The sequence below is a fragment of the Podarcis liolepis genome (genome assembly GCF_965112155.1).
Source record: "Podarcis liolepis genome assembly, chromosome: 7".
Lineage (NCBI taxonomy): Eukaryota > Metazoa > Chordata > Lepidosauria > Squamata > Lacertidae > Podarcis > Podarcis liolepis.
Genome location: NC_139561.1, coordinates 32,521,116 through 32,538,634, shown reverse-complemented (window position 1 = coordinate 32,538,634; position 17,519 = coordinate 32,521,116). Strand labels below are relative to the sequence as shown.

The 17,519-nt window shown below is 43.6% G+C and overlaps 1 long non-coding RNA gene across 1 annotated transcript; it reads left to right on the top strand.

Annotated features, from left to right (window-relative positions):
* Positions 1–315: 315 nt before the first annotated feature.
* On the top strand, positions 316–5,612 carry LOC310711514. Its single transcript, XR_014528516.1, has 2 exons — positions 316–2,683; positions 4,338–5,612. It is a non-coding gene; the product is annotated as an uncharacterized lncRNA (long non-coding RNA).
* Positions 5,613–17,519: the final 11,907 nt, after the last annotated feature.

Here is a 17,519-nt window from a genome sequence, read left to right as displayed (position 1 = left end):
TTGCATGTGTCTGTTCATATTCACCTTCTTTTCTTTTTATTGGAATCGGGGAATTTATGTGTTTAGTGCCTTATGGTTCCTCGCAAAGTTTGCTTGAGTCTTGAATAAATCTACCCCCCTCCCCATTTTAAAAAGAATTAGCTTCCTTTCAAACATTCCTTAACCTTTAGTGTTTTGCAACTTGATGAAAAGGAAAAGGTCGATTTGTTCAGAAGGGATGCGCGTGCTCTGTAATTGTTCCAATAGCTACGGAGTTTCGGCCTCACTCTGGGCTTTTGCTTTGCTTTTTAATTTCTACAGGAGCTGTCTCTGCACCCTCCCTTACACCTCACAATTGTCAAATCAAGCCCTGCTCCAGGTGCTTTCATTTAGGTTTACTTCTCAGTGGGTGGTAAATCTGGGACTGGGTTCTGTGCTCCAAGTGTCCCTGATAAGTCACCGTTCCTTGCTTTTTAAATTTTCATTTTTTGCCTTTTGGCAGATGTCTTGCTCAATTTTGAAACTGTGAGCTGTCATTTTTCTGGGTTTTGCTCCCTCCTTAGGATTCTAAAGGGTAAATCTCTCAGTGGGGAACTGAAGCCCTGAAGCTCATTGGCAGAGCATACACTTTGCAGGCAGAAGACCCCAGGTTCAACCAGGAGAGGACCCTGCCTGAAATCCAGGAATTCAGCTGCCAGTCAGGATAGGATTAGGGTTCCAGTGCAGTGATGACCCTATCTTGAGTCACAAAAATCTACCTCAGGCAGCCGATGCTAGGGGTCAGGGAGGAACAACAAAAGGCTGAGGGACAAAGCTGAGTGGGCCATGTTGCCTGCTGCCACTGCTGAAATAGATGTAAGAGATAAATACATTTTACTATCCACCATTTTTTCCAAGGAGCTCAAGGTGACATACATGGTTCACCCCTTATCATTCAGCCCCCACAACTGTGGGATATGAAACACAGGAGCAGTCAAGTACAACATTCCTAGAGTGAACATGTTTACACATGGGGAGGGATGTTTGGCTAGCCAGCAGCTAAACTTCCTCTTTCCTTCTAGACTAGGACAAATGTCCTCTGCATGTGACTAGAGGTCGGTGTGGCCTCACCTGTGCAGGTAATGACAAAAGCACAGCACAGGGCAGCCATCTCTCTCTCTATGACTACATGCATCAAAGAAGCAACATCTGTTTAGCCAAAGATGCTCTCTTGGCCTCCAGCCAAGAGAGGACAAAGGGACTGTCTCCTTATGAGATAGTTTCCAGGTGTATGTTACTTTTCTAAGCTAAGTCTGCCTTCTGGGATCTGATGGTGAACAGAATGTGAGTAAACTGTTTTTTATACTTTTATAGAAGACTGTCGTGTCTTATCTTTTATGAGGGAATAAGGGGAAAATACCAGAACAGATATTATAGAGGCTTTAGAGAGCCTGAGCAAACGCATCCGCTGTGAGTTTAAAAAAGGGGGATGTTACTCTGCTAAATCGTGAACTTGTTTACACAAGTTGGAAAGGCTATAATCAAACAATATATCCTCTCCTGCATCCCTGAACATTCCCACAACAACAACCCTGTGAGTTAGGTTAGGCTGAGAGGCAGTGACTGGCCCAACGTCACACCCAGTGAGCTTCATGGCCAAGTGGGGATTCGAACACTGGTCTCCTGGTCCTTGTCCAACACTGTAACCACTATACCACACTGGCTTAGTTGGTATTCCTTGAAATGGTTTGGGGGGAGGGGCACCATCTCCCTTTTGCCCCAAACTTTCTTGAGCCAGCCCTGTGGGAACAGAAGTTTGCATGCGGAAGGGCGTCACATTATTTTTCAAAGGTGATTGCAGGGAAGTCATTGGGTTCCGGGCCACTTATGCAATATGTCACTCCTTAAAGGTCCGGGTAAAGTGGTAAGATAGGAGAGGACTGTAGCTCAGTGGCTGGATACCTGCTTTGTAGGCAGAAGGTCCCGGGTTCAATGCCCAGAAGCTTCTCCAGGGAGGGCTGGCAGAGAACCTTGCAAGAAACAAGGGTCCAGTGTGTGAGTGTAGGAGAGATCAAGCACTCCTCTTTAGCTACGAGACGTAGGTTACAAACACACCTCTGTGTTTGTCTGCAAAAATATTGGTGGTGATGCTCCAGTTGGCTAGTGGGAGCTGACAGGACTGGATGCGCCTCCATTAAAAAACGGAAAGACCCAGCACCTGAAGAACTATATTCCCTCACATGAAGCTGCCCAGGCTCTGAGAGCTTAGGGGGGAAGCCCTTTTCTTGATCCTGTTACCCTCACAGGCACACTTGGTAGAGAGCCTTCTCAGTGGTTGCTCCCAGGCTTTGGAATTCCCTTCTTAGAAAGATCAAGACTCCCCCCAACCCTTGTTCTCCTTCCGTTAGTAGATGGAGACTTTCTTGTTGCTTTTTTTAAAAACAACAACAGTTTATTTAAAGATTTTCCATAAATTTGATACATAAGATTGATTATCACCATCTTCCCAATAAAAAACTGTCTTGTTCCAATAGGTTTTTGGAAACTGACTGTTTCTAAGGAAAGGGCTGGCACTGCAATGTTTTACTGTAATGATCTGCATGTTTTAATAGATCATATCTGTGTGCAGGGCTTTTTCCCCCAGCCAGAACTCACCAGAACTTAGTTCCAGCACCTCTCAGGTGGGTGCCATTGCCATTATAAGAGAACAAGGGAGGCAATCATGGTGAGTACTGGCACCTTGTGTGTGTTGTTGTTGTTGTTGTTGTTGTTGTTGTTGTTGTTGTTGTTGTTGTTGTTAGTTTTAAAATTCTTGCTTCCCCCATGTGCCCTATGTTTTTAGCTGTTTCTATTTTAGCTGTAACCTGCCTTGAGTCCTTGTCAGGGAAAAAGATGGCTGGTAATAATAATAATAATAATAATAATAATAATAATATCCATGCACTTAGAAAACTGGATCTCAGGAAGAAGGGTTATAGTCTAGCCTTCTCTCTTCCACCATTTTTTCTCTATAGGGAGAGAATCTTAGGAGCAAGCAACATGTCTGTCCCTGCCTGCAGTCTCAAATGGTGCAACCCAGTCACAGGCTTATTGCCGTAGTGAGAACTAGGTCAAGAAAAGCTGGACTGGGTTTTTTGTTTTAAACGCTTTCTGGGTTGACATGCTATAGAAGACCTTTATTATATGGCTTTTTAAAATGGTGACCTAATCAAAATGTTTTCTTTTTGTAAAGTTCGGGAACTGGGCAGGTCAATGAGCGCTGTCTTGGAATCATGTTTATTTGCACCTGCCCCATTGTTGCAGAGATATTGAACTGAAGCAGCAAGGAGATGTTACTTTGCAAGTAGGATATATATAGATATACATTCATTTCCTTATGCATTCCAAATGACAGCTTAACAAATAGGAACCACGATGATGCTAATAATGTAATGGATCAGGGGCTTTTGGGATGGAAGGCCTATACTGATTTCCATGCACAAAGATTAGCATCAAACAGAATTTTGCAATTGCCTGTGTAAATTCTTTCCTGTAATGATAAGAATGCACTTCGAAGCTGTGGATTTTGATCCCAGATACAGATGTGCGCGCACACACACACACACACACACACCACTCTGCATCTCACACAAGGTGTCGTGGATACTTCTGGAAGACAAGCAGCTGCAATAAGAGAGATCAGAAAAGGAGACTTAAATTGATACAATTAATCCCTTGGAAATACAGCAAGACTATCTTTCCTTATTCTTGCACAGTTCAAACATCCAGAGAATATGCTTAATTAAAATTTGGCTATACATTTTTAAAAGATAACAAAAAATAAAAGAAATGGGCTAATTATATTGCTCTGCATTCTGCTATGTATTTTTTTTTTTAATAACATACTTTTCCAGCTTGGTCCAATCCCAGGAGATGTAGTTTCTCATTTATAAGAAGGTCTCTGGTGGGATTTTAAAAGGGGGATATCTTATAAAAGGAAAATATATTTTGAAAGTGGTTCCTTGAAAGGATCAGTGACATCCTGGATGTATCTGTGTCCAAAATGTGCATCTTCCAAACATGCAAATGTTTCTCCTCTAAGGATTTCCCATCTTGTCTTCAAATTGGCGAAGCAGGCGCTGCTGCCTTCAGCTCTTCCTCACAGTTCCCCAACTATCGTAAATAGACGGTTTTGAAAATTTGTTTTATTTAATGAACTGAAAGGTTGAGTCTTCTCCTTTGCGTATTAACTCCCCCTAATATATGATGGTACATATTAATGGTCGTTAACAAGCTAAATGCTCTTTTTCCACAGAAAGCCCACAGGAGAGAGAACGAGGGGGAAAATATCCCCTCATTTGAGATAATTTCACTGAATCGTTGCTGTGTTCTCCCCTCAGGGCAAGGTGAGACGTGTCCTGGAAATATGTTAGAGAGAGGAGAGAGGACACCCAGGAGCTGAGAGCGAAGATGAGGCAGTCTTCAAAAACTGCTGGCCTGGGAAAATCCAGATTCGGAAGGGAAATCAGTTTGCAGTCCTATTGGTTTGGGGCCATTCCCAGAGAAGGCCTTCCTTCTTCCTTGCAGCATCTCAAAACCTTTCTCCTCTTCTTCTCCTCACTGTTGGGATTCTCCCCAGATCCCTGCTGCTGTTAGAATGGAAGCAGAAGGTGAAAAAAATGGCAGCACTGCTTGGAATCTTAGGCCTCATCTGCACTATACATGTCTTCTTCTAATTCTTCTTTGGCGAGTAAGATTGTCTTCCACAAAGACGGTTTTAACAATGATTCAGTAAGTGACTGTAGAGGCCAATTCTGGATCCACACATCTTTCCACAGTGGGGACATTGGTTAAAGCACAATGAGCCCCCTTTAATCAGACATGGCTTCCCCCCAAATATTCTGGGAGCTGTAGTTTGTTCAGGGTGCTGACAGTTGTTAGGAGGCCTGTCTTCTCCTCCCAGAGCGATGACTCCCAGAGTCTTCTGGGAAGACGGATTGATGGTTAATCTGTTCTGGGAACTGTTGCTCTGTGAGGGGAATAGGGGTCTTCTAACAACTCTCAGCACCCTGAACAAACTACCCTTAATAAACTACCTTTCCCAGCATTCTCCGAGGGAAGCCATAACTGTTTAAATCAGTGGTTTTCAACCAGTGTGCTGTGGCACCCTGGGGTGCCTTGAATGATGGTCAGGGGTGCTGTAGGGAGGGTGTTCAAAAAGTGGTGAGATGCTGCCAGCTCTGCAGGCAAGGGATGACATAAGTGGGCCCCTGGGCCCCACAGAGGTGCCTCAGAAAGAATGTAGTTGGTTAGGGAAGCCATGGACTCAAAAAGGTTGAAAACCTCTGCTTTAAAGTGTTCTCATAGTGGTTTAAATCAATGATGCAGATGGGGCCTCAGATTACAGCAGCACACTCCTGCTTTTAAGTGGCTACAAAACCACAATTCCAAGGTGTTAACCGAGCCTTAAAAACACACAACCAGAATTCTACCATCATATTTTAATTTTTTAATAAAAAAAATAGTCAATGAAAACCTTTCTTGCTCATTCACTGCCCCCAAAGATGACCAAATGTGAATCTGATTGACTTCTGCAGCAATTAAAGGCAGAAGATCTAAATGTATGGGAATACAAACAAATGTCAATAAACTTTTAATGTACTATTCAACTTCCACAGCTGATTGTTGTTTGTTGTTATTGTTGTTTTTTTGCCTGAGTAAGACATCCTAAATTAGTCTCAGATTTTTCTTACAGAGAACATTTTGTGGCAACTTTGCAAATTATTTGCTTCCCTTCTTGTAACCATGTTGCCAGTTCTGTCGGGTGTGTAGTATACAGTGAGGACGGCAATTGAAAAGTAAGCTGCCTTTAAAAGATTTCCCTTTCCATCATCCCTCAGAAACCAGTGAATAAATATCCCTTCCTTTATAAATTTAGACTCCACTCCTAAGAGCAGCTTGGCAGTTTGGTTTCACCCAGAAGAAAGGAATCACATCCTCAAGTGTAGCTGATAAGAGCAACAATTTACAGACGCAGGATCTGTTATGCAGAGAAAGCTTTATTGCCGTGACTCCCGCGTTACATCCGAAGCACACAAGGGTTAATCGCTGGATCAGTTTGCAGCTGGTGGGTGCTCCCTGGGGAATCTTAGCAATAGACTCCTCCATGCAGACGGGGTCAGTTTTGCTATCTTCAGGTCAGCAGGTCACGTGATAAAGGAGCTCTGAAACTTCAACTCCTAGGAGACACAAGTGCCAATCCCATTTTGTGGTCTGCTGCTGCAGGGCTCTCCTTGTGGTTTTTGGCTGACTCCATCAAAATGCATGCATAGCCCTGCGGCGTATAATTGGAAAAGAGGGATTTTCAGAGCTGCAGATCAGACTGGGGTTTTCTGTGCTAGCTCATAAGCAGTGGGCTCATAAGCAGTGAATGGTCCCTGGGAGGATTCCTTAAGCTTACCCGCACTCTGCTATGTCTCCCTCCATCATTTTCTGTTTCCTCCTTTTAATGGCCCTGTGCTAAACTTTGAGTTGTAGACAATAGGAGAGCAGTTCTTTTGACCTTAGGTGAACATAAGGACATAAGAAGCGTCCTGCCGGAGCAGGCCAATGGCCCATCTAGCCCAGCATCTTGTTCTCACAGTGGCCAACCAGAGTCCTGTGGGAAACCTGCGAGAAGGGACCCGAGCACAAGAAGCCTCTCCCCTCCTGTGGTTTCCAACAACTGGTATTCAGAAGCATTGCTGCGTCCAGCTGTAGAGACAGAGCTTAACCACTGTGGATGGTAGTCACTGATCGCCTTCTCCTCCATGAATTTGTCTAATCCTTATTTTTAACCCATCCAGGTTGGTGCACACCACTGCCTCTTAGGTTGTGGGCAGCAACAGCAGCAGCATGGTTCTCCCTCTCTTTCTCTCTCTCTCTTTACAGTGGTACCTTGGGTTAAGAACTTAATTTGTTCCAGAGGTCCGTTCTTAACCTGAAACTGTTCTTAACCTGAGGTACTACTTTAGCTAATGGGGCCTCCTGCTGCTGCTGCACCACTGCCGTGCGATTTCTGTTCTCATCCTGAAGCAAAGTTCTTAACCCGAGGTACTTTTTCTGAGTTAGCGGAGTCTGTAAACTGAAGCGTCTGTAACCTGAAGCACCACTGTATTTTTATATTTACCACTTTCCTGCCCAGAGCTGGTCCATGACATTTTGCTCACTGAGGCGACAGATGGAAGGTGACCAGATGAGCAGCAGAATCGTACCTTTTCTATGGGCAGATGAATCTTTTTTAAGCACTGGCAATGGGATGGCATCCTCCACCACACCTGAGGGCAGCATGCACGGCACCTGCCGTTCTCTCCTCCACCACCTCCCTCCCATTCCCTGCCTCCCATTGTCTGCTGCCCGAGGCAGCCTCCTCACTCTGCCTAATGGCAGGGCAAGTCCTGGTCCTGCTTCAGTTGGAGGCTCACAACAAGAGTTTAAAAAACAATAACACAAAGGCACAAACTATTAAAAGGAAAAAAGAAAACAAACAATATAGACCACCTTTAACAGGGAACCCATTCTGAATCCCCGTCAAGTATACAACTGATTTTCTTTATAGTTCCATCTTTCACACCTTCCTCTTTCTTATTTTGTATCATAGGATTATAGATATAGAAGGGATCCAAAAGTCATCTAGTCCAACCCTCCAATGCAGGAATCACAGCTAAAGAATCCCTGGCAGCACACATTTTTCTTCTGATTCCTCTTCACTCTGCCTTCATTTCTCCATGATCCTCAGGCTCAGGTTCCTGCTTCAGTTGGGCATATTGCCCTGTGCTAGGCAGAACACATATAAAGCAAGGTGCTGGTAACTTTCTTTTGAAGTCTGGCTGGGGCCGGCCCTACTGTTAAGCAAAGTGAGCTGACTGCCTGGGGCTGCAGGTTCTGGGGATCAGGATGTGGTGGTGAGTTTTTTTGTTATTATAACAAGACAGCCACATTCTGTGCAGGGGTTTAGTTCCAAAGGCTCTGCATCTACATGAAAGCAGGTGTACTCAAACCTTCCCCTTGGAACCACCCTATCCTTTTGAAGTCAACATGCAAGGCAGAATGAAGAAAGGTGGAAAACTTATGCATTTAACTGGCTGGGTTTCAACCAACGTATGGTTGAGATTGTTCATGTTAGATGTGCATGATATACTTTTTGTATTTTATTATTTTCATTTCTTTTGGATTTTATCTGTGTCGTTTTAATTTCTGCAAGCCACTTTGAGTCCTGGTCTGGGGGAAAGGTGGGATATAAATAAATGTAGCAGCAGCAACAATAATTGTTAAACAGGCCAGTTGCCATCACCACAACCGATGGCTGTGAATTCTGTGCTCTGTTCCTTGAAAAGGAGTTAGCATATTTATTTACTGATTTATTTATTTTACATTCACACCCTGCCTTTCCTCCATCATGGAGTCCAGGGTGAGAACATGTGGTCATCATCCACCCAAACATTGGACAGACCCAGATCTGCTTTGCTTGACTGAGGTGATGGACCCACAGGACTTCAGATTGTGCATACCCTGGGATGAGTATTGCATAATGGGAGTTAAGCAATCGGGATTCTACCCTATCAGTTTTTAAGATGGTATTTATCCAGTGGCACGACAAGACCATTTTTAAAAAACCCAACCACCTCTTTAGTCTGCTAAGCATATGTTCCATCTTCAGAATGGCAAGCACCACCCATGAAACGCAAGTCATCATTGGGGCAAACTGAATTGACAGTTTTGCTGGAATCAAAGCCCCCCAGATGTGAGTCTATGGGGCAGCTTTCCCTATATTTATCATTTCATTGCAACCCATATTTCTGCTTTCACATGTGTGTGTTAAAAAATACTTTGAGACACACATATATAAAGGATGGTGTGGCAGAAATATTCCTCTAGCCTGTGGTGGCTAGTTTGAGGGGACAGGTTTTGTCCATTTCTCCTTTGCGTTGCTACCCTGCTGCAGGAATGGGGACCTCCTCCTCTCCCCCCGCCCATCTTCAAATCACTGGGGAGAGGGTAATTTAAGCTATACTTGATGTAACCTATACATCACTGTCTTCTGGACCAGCTTTAAAATTAAACTCTGATGTACAAAGTTAAACAAAAATGAGATAAAAATTGGCAGGGGTTGAAGAGGGTCAAAGTAGTCAAAACAGAAGGTGGACCATTCCTCCTTTTGATTTATGTTATTCCACGGGCCAGGAAAAATAAAATAAAATTATGAGTCTCACTGAGACTTTTTTCGCTGAAAATAATGCATTCCTAATTTGCTTTCTATAGACTACCAGGCCTTTGATGTGGAAGATGAACAAATAAAATTATAAAGAAGCAGCAATGAGGTGGAGGTGGGGAGAAAAGGGGTGGGGGTGGGGAATGTATGAATTGTAACAATTGTTAATAAATAGTTTTAAAATAGCATTTATGCTTTAAATATAATTTAAATGCTGCTTTTTATTGCCCATCAACATCAACGCTGAGAAATTTGCTTGAATTCTTGGCAGCAGGTTTTCAAATATTAGCACTTAAATATTAGCACTTAAATGTGTGCTGAGGAGAATCATTACATCAACATCACACAATATTAATAACTGTCTCTTTCATTAGAACTTCTCATTTTCCACATATTTTGGGCATTTCCTATTGTGAGATCCACAGTGATGCTGCAAGTCAATTGGCACAGGATGGTTCTCTTATTTGACTTAAGGTTTTCATATCCTTTGTCTGCTTCTTTGTTCCTCACCATCTCATCCTTCATATTTACTTCAGTTAATACTTTCATATATGTTCCATGTTTAGCAGGGATAGGGGGATAGGGAGCCTGATAACTTCCAGATGTTGCTGGACTACAACTCCCATCAGACCCTGGCAGCATGTACAATGGCCAGGGATGATGGGAGTTGTAGTCCATCTGAGGAGTCAAAAAGTTTACTCCCCCCCCCCAAAGAATCCTGAGAACTGTATTACCCCTCACAGAGCTGAGGTTCCCCAAACTCTTAGCAAACTGAAGTCCCCAGGCATCTTTGATGGCTGGTGTCCATGTAGCCATCTCCTCAGTATTGAACCTGGGAATATTATTTGTTCCTGGATGCTGGCAGAAATAAATATTTCATGCCTTGCCTGTAATAAAACAAGGTTAAGTTAAATGGCATAGCGAGAGAGAGATTCTCACCAACGAATGTGCTTTAAAGGAGGAATGCTCTAATTTCTATCACTTTGCTTTCATTACACTGCAAAGCATTACAAGCCAAAGCTGTTTCCTGAATAAACCTTCCGATGGCAGGCTTCTTGAACAAGTTGACTGTTTCTAATGATCAACAGCTGCCTCTGTGGTTTTTTTTACTTCAGTCTAGTGATTCATGTCTTTTGCCCAGAAATGATCAGTGGAACAAATGTTTGCTTAGATATATTACAGAGGAACAACCGGGGGTGGGGGGTGGGCAGGCAGGCAGGGAGGAATAGGAGACAGTTTAATGGAAATGCGTCTTTCAGTTATCTGATAGTTTGACAATTAACCCAAACTAGTCATGGGAAGTAAATTGGAAAGCCCTTTCCAATTTTTTTAAATAAATAAAATAAAATAATGATGCAGTTAACCCAGGAAAGTTCAGCTCCATCTGGGATTTCACTTCCTTCACAAGAACGTCCAGTAGACACATACAATTTCTAAAGAATCGGTTCAAATCTTGGCCTCTATTAAGGATTTTACATCAGACTTTTGACCGCCCCCTTCCCTTCCCTCCCCTCCCCTTCTGAGTTGCCAACTGGCCTCTGAATTTTAGAAATGGTTTGCTTCAACTAGAAAAGCTGGGTTCTGTCAAGTGACCTGCAACAAAACATTCCAGCATGAGCGCTCCTTTTCAGGAGACTCCATTCCATTCACCATCTCCTCAACTTCCACATGAGCCTGCCTATTCTCTTCCAAAAAGCCTGCTCAGAATGCCCTCATCTTCTGAGGTTGCTTTACAACAGCGAATCCCAGAGTGGGCAGTATTGCCCCAGTAGGGTGGGGGAGGGGGTATTTCCTAAGATAAGGTTACCAGATTTTTTTTCCAAAGAATCTGGGGACACTTTTTTTTAAAAAAAAAAAAGAGAGAAAAAAAGTTATTTTTAAAAAAGTTTTTATTATTTTTTTTTTAAAAAAATAAGAAGTAATATCTTCTCTTCTGTGGTCTCCTCTGTCGTGTGGCATTCCTCTGGGCCCCGGCCTGTTCTCTTGGAGCACTAGCTACCGTGGAGTAGGCTCTGGTCGCGCCTGGGCTCGGCCACATGTCCTTGCCCTCCCGGTGCTCTACTGCCTCTTCTCCTCAGCAGCAGCAGCAGCAGGGCAAGGTCAGGGCTCCCCTATTTTTTCTCCTACCTCTTTTTCTTCCTTCTCCTTCTCTCCTCCTTCTCTCCTCCTTCTCTCCTCCTTCTCCCTGCGTTGGCTCCAGGGTTTTCCTGGCCCTGGAGTGATGCTGGGCAGTCAGCTGGGTGGCTGGGCAGTCTCACTCCCAGCTTGACTTGGGTTGCGTGGGGGGTGGGTCGGCGGTTCCCCCAATTGACACGCCGGGTGTCCCTGGTTCTCCCTCAGCAGTGGCAGTGGCAGCGGCAGTCTTAGCAGCCTGGAGCCAGCCTGGTAGCGCAGTTGGCTCTGCCTGGCTTTCAGAGCTGCTTGCTGCCGTGGCGTCCACCATTTTGCCTTTCCGGAAGTCCCCATATGATGTGTCTTGTGCCATTGAACCAATCACGCAACATTCATTCCCTACTAATAAATCGACAACACTTAAAATATAGATCTGGGAACATTAAATGAAATCCGGGGACATTCCGGGGACGGATTTTGTCCTGGGACCGATTTGTAAATCTGGGGACTGTCCCTGGGAAATGGGGACATCTGGTAAGCATATCCTAAGAGGCAAGCGGGTGGCAGGGGGTGCCATAGGTGTAAATGACTCTCGGGCTTTGAAAAGCTGGTATCACTGGATCAAGTCCATCAGCTCTATTGAATTAATTCCACTGAATAGTTTAAATTCCACTCAATGGTTTGAATAAACGTACAACTGACTTTTACTGTTTTGAATTTCATTGTGTTATTATCTTCCTTCGTGGAGCATGCAAATCACAATTCTGAATAATGCCTTTTAAATGGTAGGGTAGGGGGCACTGGGGAATGGGTTTATAGAACCAAGGGGGCAGTGGCCTGAAAAAAATTGGGAATCATTGCTAAGGGGAGGGCACAGCACATGCTTTGTGTGAAGAGGTCCCGGGTTCAATTCCTGACATCTCCAGTTGAAAGGACCAGGTAGCAAGTGAGGGAATGAATGGTACTGAACTACAGATCCCAACACCACAGAGTATTGGTTGGATGGAAGTTGCAGTTCCAGAACACATGGAGTCTTGTAGCATCCATATCCCTGGGAAGAGATTGAGTTCTCCTTGCAACTTTGAGGATTTTTGTGCTTCATTGATGCTCTTATTTTACGTACTCACACCAGGGCATGCACATGAGGACCTGTGCATCAGGGACCTGCTAATTTACATAATAATGACATTTAGATACTGCCTTTACTGCCTCTTCTGGGATCAGCAATGCATACAGAAGGGCTTTCCAGAAGTCTCCAAACTAGGCACTGAACACTTCCAGAATGCTTAGCTTCAGTAAGGTCACTGCATCATTGACCTTCATCAGACCAAGCATCATAAACCAGCCAAGCGACCACCATCCAGTCATGCTTCAATCCTGCAGCCTTGCCAGGATTTTTCAAAACGCTCTGGCTGGTTGGGGAAGACAGATCTCTGGACACTCCCTGAAATATCAGCAAGGATCAATGTAATATTAAGAACATAAGAAAAGCCTGCTGGGTCAGGCCAAAGGGCGCCTATCTAGTCATTCATTCATTCATTCATTCTATTTCTCTGCCGCTTTTCACTCACACAAGTCACAAAGCGGCTTACAAACAATAAATGACAGTAACATAATAGAACATTACAAGTGCAACATAAATTGTATAGAATAAGTAAAACAATTGCAGATAATCAGAAAATCAACCAGCTTCTATAAACACCACTAAGAAAATGAATAAAAATAAAATAAACAGCCTCCTGTTCTCACAGTGGCAGAGCCATTGAGTCAGTGGGGAACCTGCAAGCAGGACCTGAGCAGCACAAGCGCCTTCTTCCCTCCTGTGGTTTCCAGCAAGTGGAATTCAGACGCATTTACTGCCTCCATCCATGGATCAGGTCAATGACCCATCTAGTCAAGCATCCTGTTCTCACAGTGTCCACAGTGCACATTCACAAGAGCACTCTGTCTGTCTGTCTGTCTGTCTGTCTTCTATAACAATGCTGATATGAAGACTATTCCATTTCCCACTCGATTGCTGAAGGTAAGTGTTTGGGAAAAGAGAAGAACAGGAAAGTACAAAGATCTGTTTGTTTGCAGAAAGGATACAGGATTTACCCCCAATATTCTTTTCTGGCAGATTAGCCAGAGCGAATTTTGCAGGGTCAACTTACCCTGTGGTTGGGTCTTTGTGGTTCAGCATGCTGGATGGGAAGGGGAGGAAACGAATAACTGGAAAGGGAGAAGATCAAATTTCCCTCCCAGCATGGCTCTTTGAAGGGCATCCAGATGAATGAAGCCACTGGTGGAGCAAGCAGGTGCTCAGGTCTAATTACACTCTGTGTGTTGTGAGGGGGAAAGAAACCTTTCTGTAGCTTTCCATGTGGATGTGAGGCATTATCAGTCCTCCTCATCAAATGAAAGAAGAGAACAAAGGGGAGTGGGAGGGAGGGTTACATGGGAAACTGATTAGCAGAGAGGCATGGGCAACAAACTGACTGCACACCATTAATTAATGCTAGAGTATTGGACTTATAACTGGGGGAGACCCGAGTTCGAATCCCACAGGCTTTGGGGGTATCTTTTGGCAAAATACATTTTCCCTGCCAAATCTTTTCATTTGGCAGGGAAAATGTATTGTTGTGTACAGTGGGACCTCGGTTTTCAAGCGTCTCGGAAGCTGAACGTTTTGGAACCCGAAAACCCGGAAGTAACTGCTTCTGTTTTTGAATGCACATCGGATGTCAAACGGCTTCTGAAATGTGTTTTTCCATTTTCCCCATTGAAATTGCCGGCAGCCCTTTGCGCCTCGGTTGTCAAATGTTTTGGAAGTTGAATGGTCTTCTGCAGGCATAGGCAAACTTGGCCCTTCAGATGTTTTAGGACTACAATTCCTATCAACCCTGACCACTGGTCCTGTTAGCTAGGGATCATGTGAGTTGTAGTCCCAAAACATCTGGAGGGCCGAGTTTGCCTATGCCTGGTCGTCCGGAATGGATTACTTTCAGCAACCGAGGTTCCACTGTATAGCCACGTATGCCATCAAGAGATCACTGAAAGGCATACAGGATCCAAATCCATTAAGATCATTGCTGGAGACTTTGCTCTAGGTGATCCAACTTTTGGAAATTAAGCAAATGACAATTGCAGATAGGACCTTCTCTGCAGCATCACTCCATTTATGGAATACTCTGCATATTTTTTTTATCATTTAGACAGCAAAATAAAAGTGTTTTATTTATTTAGGCTTTTAGGGAACAGGTGTGATGGTTAATTTTTCTCTCCTTTCTCTCCTTTCTTTGGAGTCCTTTGTTTGGGACCAGAGATTGTATACTCATGGGGGTGTTAGAAGGTTGATGGAGGACCCTGGGTGAGAGGCAGGGAAATGTTGGCCTCCCAGAGTGAGAAGCTGCGAGGAGAAAGGAGAGATCCCAGGTAGGTGTTGAGGGGGAAAAACACTGGCTTGCATTGGAAAGCATCCATACAAATACAGGAGTTCCTATTATACGTGAAGGTGTCAACATTCCTTAGAACATTCCATCAAAAGATACGTTGCAAACAGTCCTAGAAGTAAGTGTGTGTGTGTGTGTGTGTGTGTGTGTGTGTGTGTGTGTATCTATAGTTATTGTAGTTTTGCTCCAGGAAAGCACATGCCCATCAACTTCCAAGACACATTTGTAAACTCTTCACTGCTTCCATGCACACAAGGTACCATTTTATCCATCTTTGTATTCTAGGTGAATCCAGACTAGACTACCAACCTCTAGGGGAGTCTGTTTCATATAATTATCAGTATTCAAAGAATGATTGTAGGTGTTGTGGCTTAACAGCAGGTGAATAGCACTTATCTGAATATTAAATAAAGTGCAACCAGCTTTCAGAGTTTCACCCCCCTGGAAAAAAAAGCACACATGCTTTCAAAGTCATTAGTACAGAAGACCAAAACGGTAACTATAGTGACACCCTAAGTTTTTCTTTCCTCTTTTTTTTTACAGAGGCATATTTTTACACTCAAATTCCTCACTGTTACAGATACTTTGGCTTGAACATAGATCTATACATTAGCAGGATAAGCAGCCCTAATTAACATGATTTGTAAATATTCTCTCTCTCTCTCTCTCTCTCTCTCTCTCTCTCTCTCACACACACACACACACACACACACACACACACACACAGACATTCGAAGCTGAATGGGTGTCAATACCTGGAATTTCAAATTCATTTCCCCCCCAGGTTCATTTGATTTATATATTGCTTGATATCTACCCCACATTTCCTTCAAGGATCTCAAAGTGGTATACATAGTTTTCTTCCTCCTTCCCATTTAATCCACCCAACAACCTGTGAGATAGGTTAGGCTGAGAGGCAGTTTTTGACCCAGGGTCACCGAATGGGGACTTCAACCTTGGGATTTCCCAGGTCCTAGTCTAGCACTCTAACCATTGCATTACACTGGTTGCATATTTACTGTAGAGAGACACTGGGTGGATTTGGGTTGGATTTTAAATGCTAATATACAGTGGTACTTCAGTTTTTGAACATAATCCATTCCAGAAGACTGTTCGAGTTCTGAAACATTCAAAAACCGAAAACTCAGTAGCCAACAGCTAGGCCTCAGGATCTTACACTCAGCTGGAGTTGCATGACATGTTCGACTTTTAAGGCTTGTTTGAAAACTGAAACATTTACTTCTGGGTTTATTGGTTTCAAAAACAGAAATGTTTGTCAATGGAGACATTCGAAAACTGAGGTACCACTGTATTTAGATCTGCATGGCAAAACTCAACATGTTGATAAAAGACCCCACACATGACCTGAAGGTATGATCCTGTAAAGCTGGTTATCCCTCAAGAAGTCATGGCACATCACTGATCTGAATTTCCACTTGACCCAAAAGATAAGCACGGTGAGTTAAAATGTGTAGGTATTGGTACTGTATAAACAGCACCACAAAGAAAATAAAACTGGGCAGTTGACCCAAAATGGGACCTCAGAGAACAGGTGCTCTCACAGGCTTGCCATCACCCATCAAATGATGGATCTGCAATTTGAGCTGAAAGAAGGTATGAACGTGAGAAAGTATGCGAGCCTTTTTCAATTAGGAGTACAGCTTTGAATATGGTTTCTGTAGAGAATGGGGCCTCTGGTGTCATTTATTCATAAATACGGTAACCAGAAATAGGGCCCTGGTAGGTCCTTCATGGAGCTATACTCTACTGGAAGCATGGATGGTACCCAAAGTTATCCTTGCCAAATGATAACAGTTAGTCTTGGTTGTTCAATCAGAAGCGGCATCCCCAAGAGATCATAAATGTATTTTTTCTTACTATACTTGCCTTTATAATAACTGTTGTGTTGTTGTTGTTGTTGGTGGTGTCATCCCACCTTTTTCTTGACAGGAACCCAAGGTGGCTTACAGATAAAATAGATCAGCGAAAAAACAGGGGGAAACCCCATCATTTCTATATCTATCTATGTTATAAAAGATTGCATAGATTTTATGCATTGACATTCATGCCCTCTGTCGTGAACAGCCCTGTGATCCTTTGACGAAGGGCAGTGATATACTGTACTTCAAATACTGTCTACACAAACCAAAAAAAGATAAAGTGCTGCCTATGTTCTATCTCCACTGTTGGAGGTAGGATAAGGCGTGGACCTTCCAAGCCCCACTGACTCCACTTAATTGCCTATTGCTTCCCCAACAGCAACAACAGCAACAAACCAGTGCATTGGAGGTTAGAAAGTTGGACTTTCCTTGGGGAGGCCTACCCCAGAATTCCATCTCACAATGAGCTCCCCTCATAGTCTCAGCCTAACGTACCTCACAAGGCTGTTGTGTCAGTGAGGTGGTGGGGTTTGTCACTCTAACCCAGGGGTAATCAACCTGGTCCCTACCGCCCACTAGTGGGTGTTTCAGGATTCCAGGTGGGCAGTAGGCAGTTCTATGGCACATGTTACTGCATTCCTGGTGGACAGTAAGGAAATTTTACCATTAAGAAAGACGCATTAGTGGGTGGTAGGTATAAAAAGGTTGACTACCCCTGCTCTAACCTGTGCCACCCCCTTGAGCTCTTTGTAGGAAAGGCAGAGATATTGTAAATTCATAATGTAAACAAAGTTGTTCTCCCCTTCCTCTGAGTCAAACAACCTTGGCTTCTGTCTTTGCTCAGATGTTTCATTTTCCAGGGCCCTCTTTTGTTTTTATGCCTCTTTGAAGTGGTTTGGCCACTTCCAC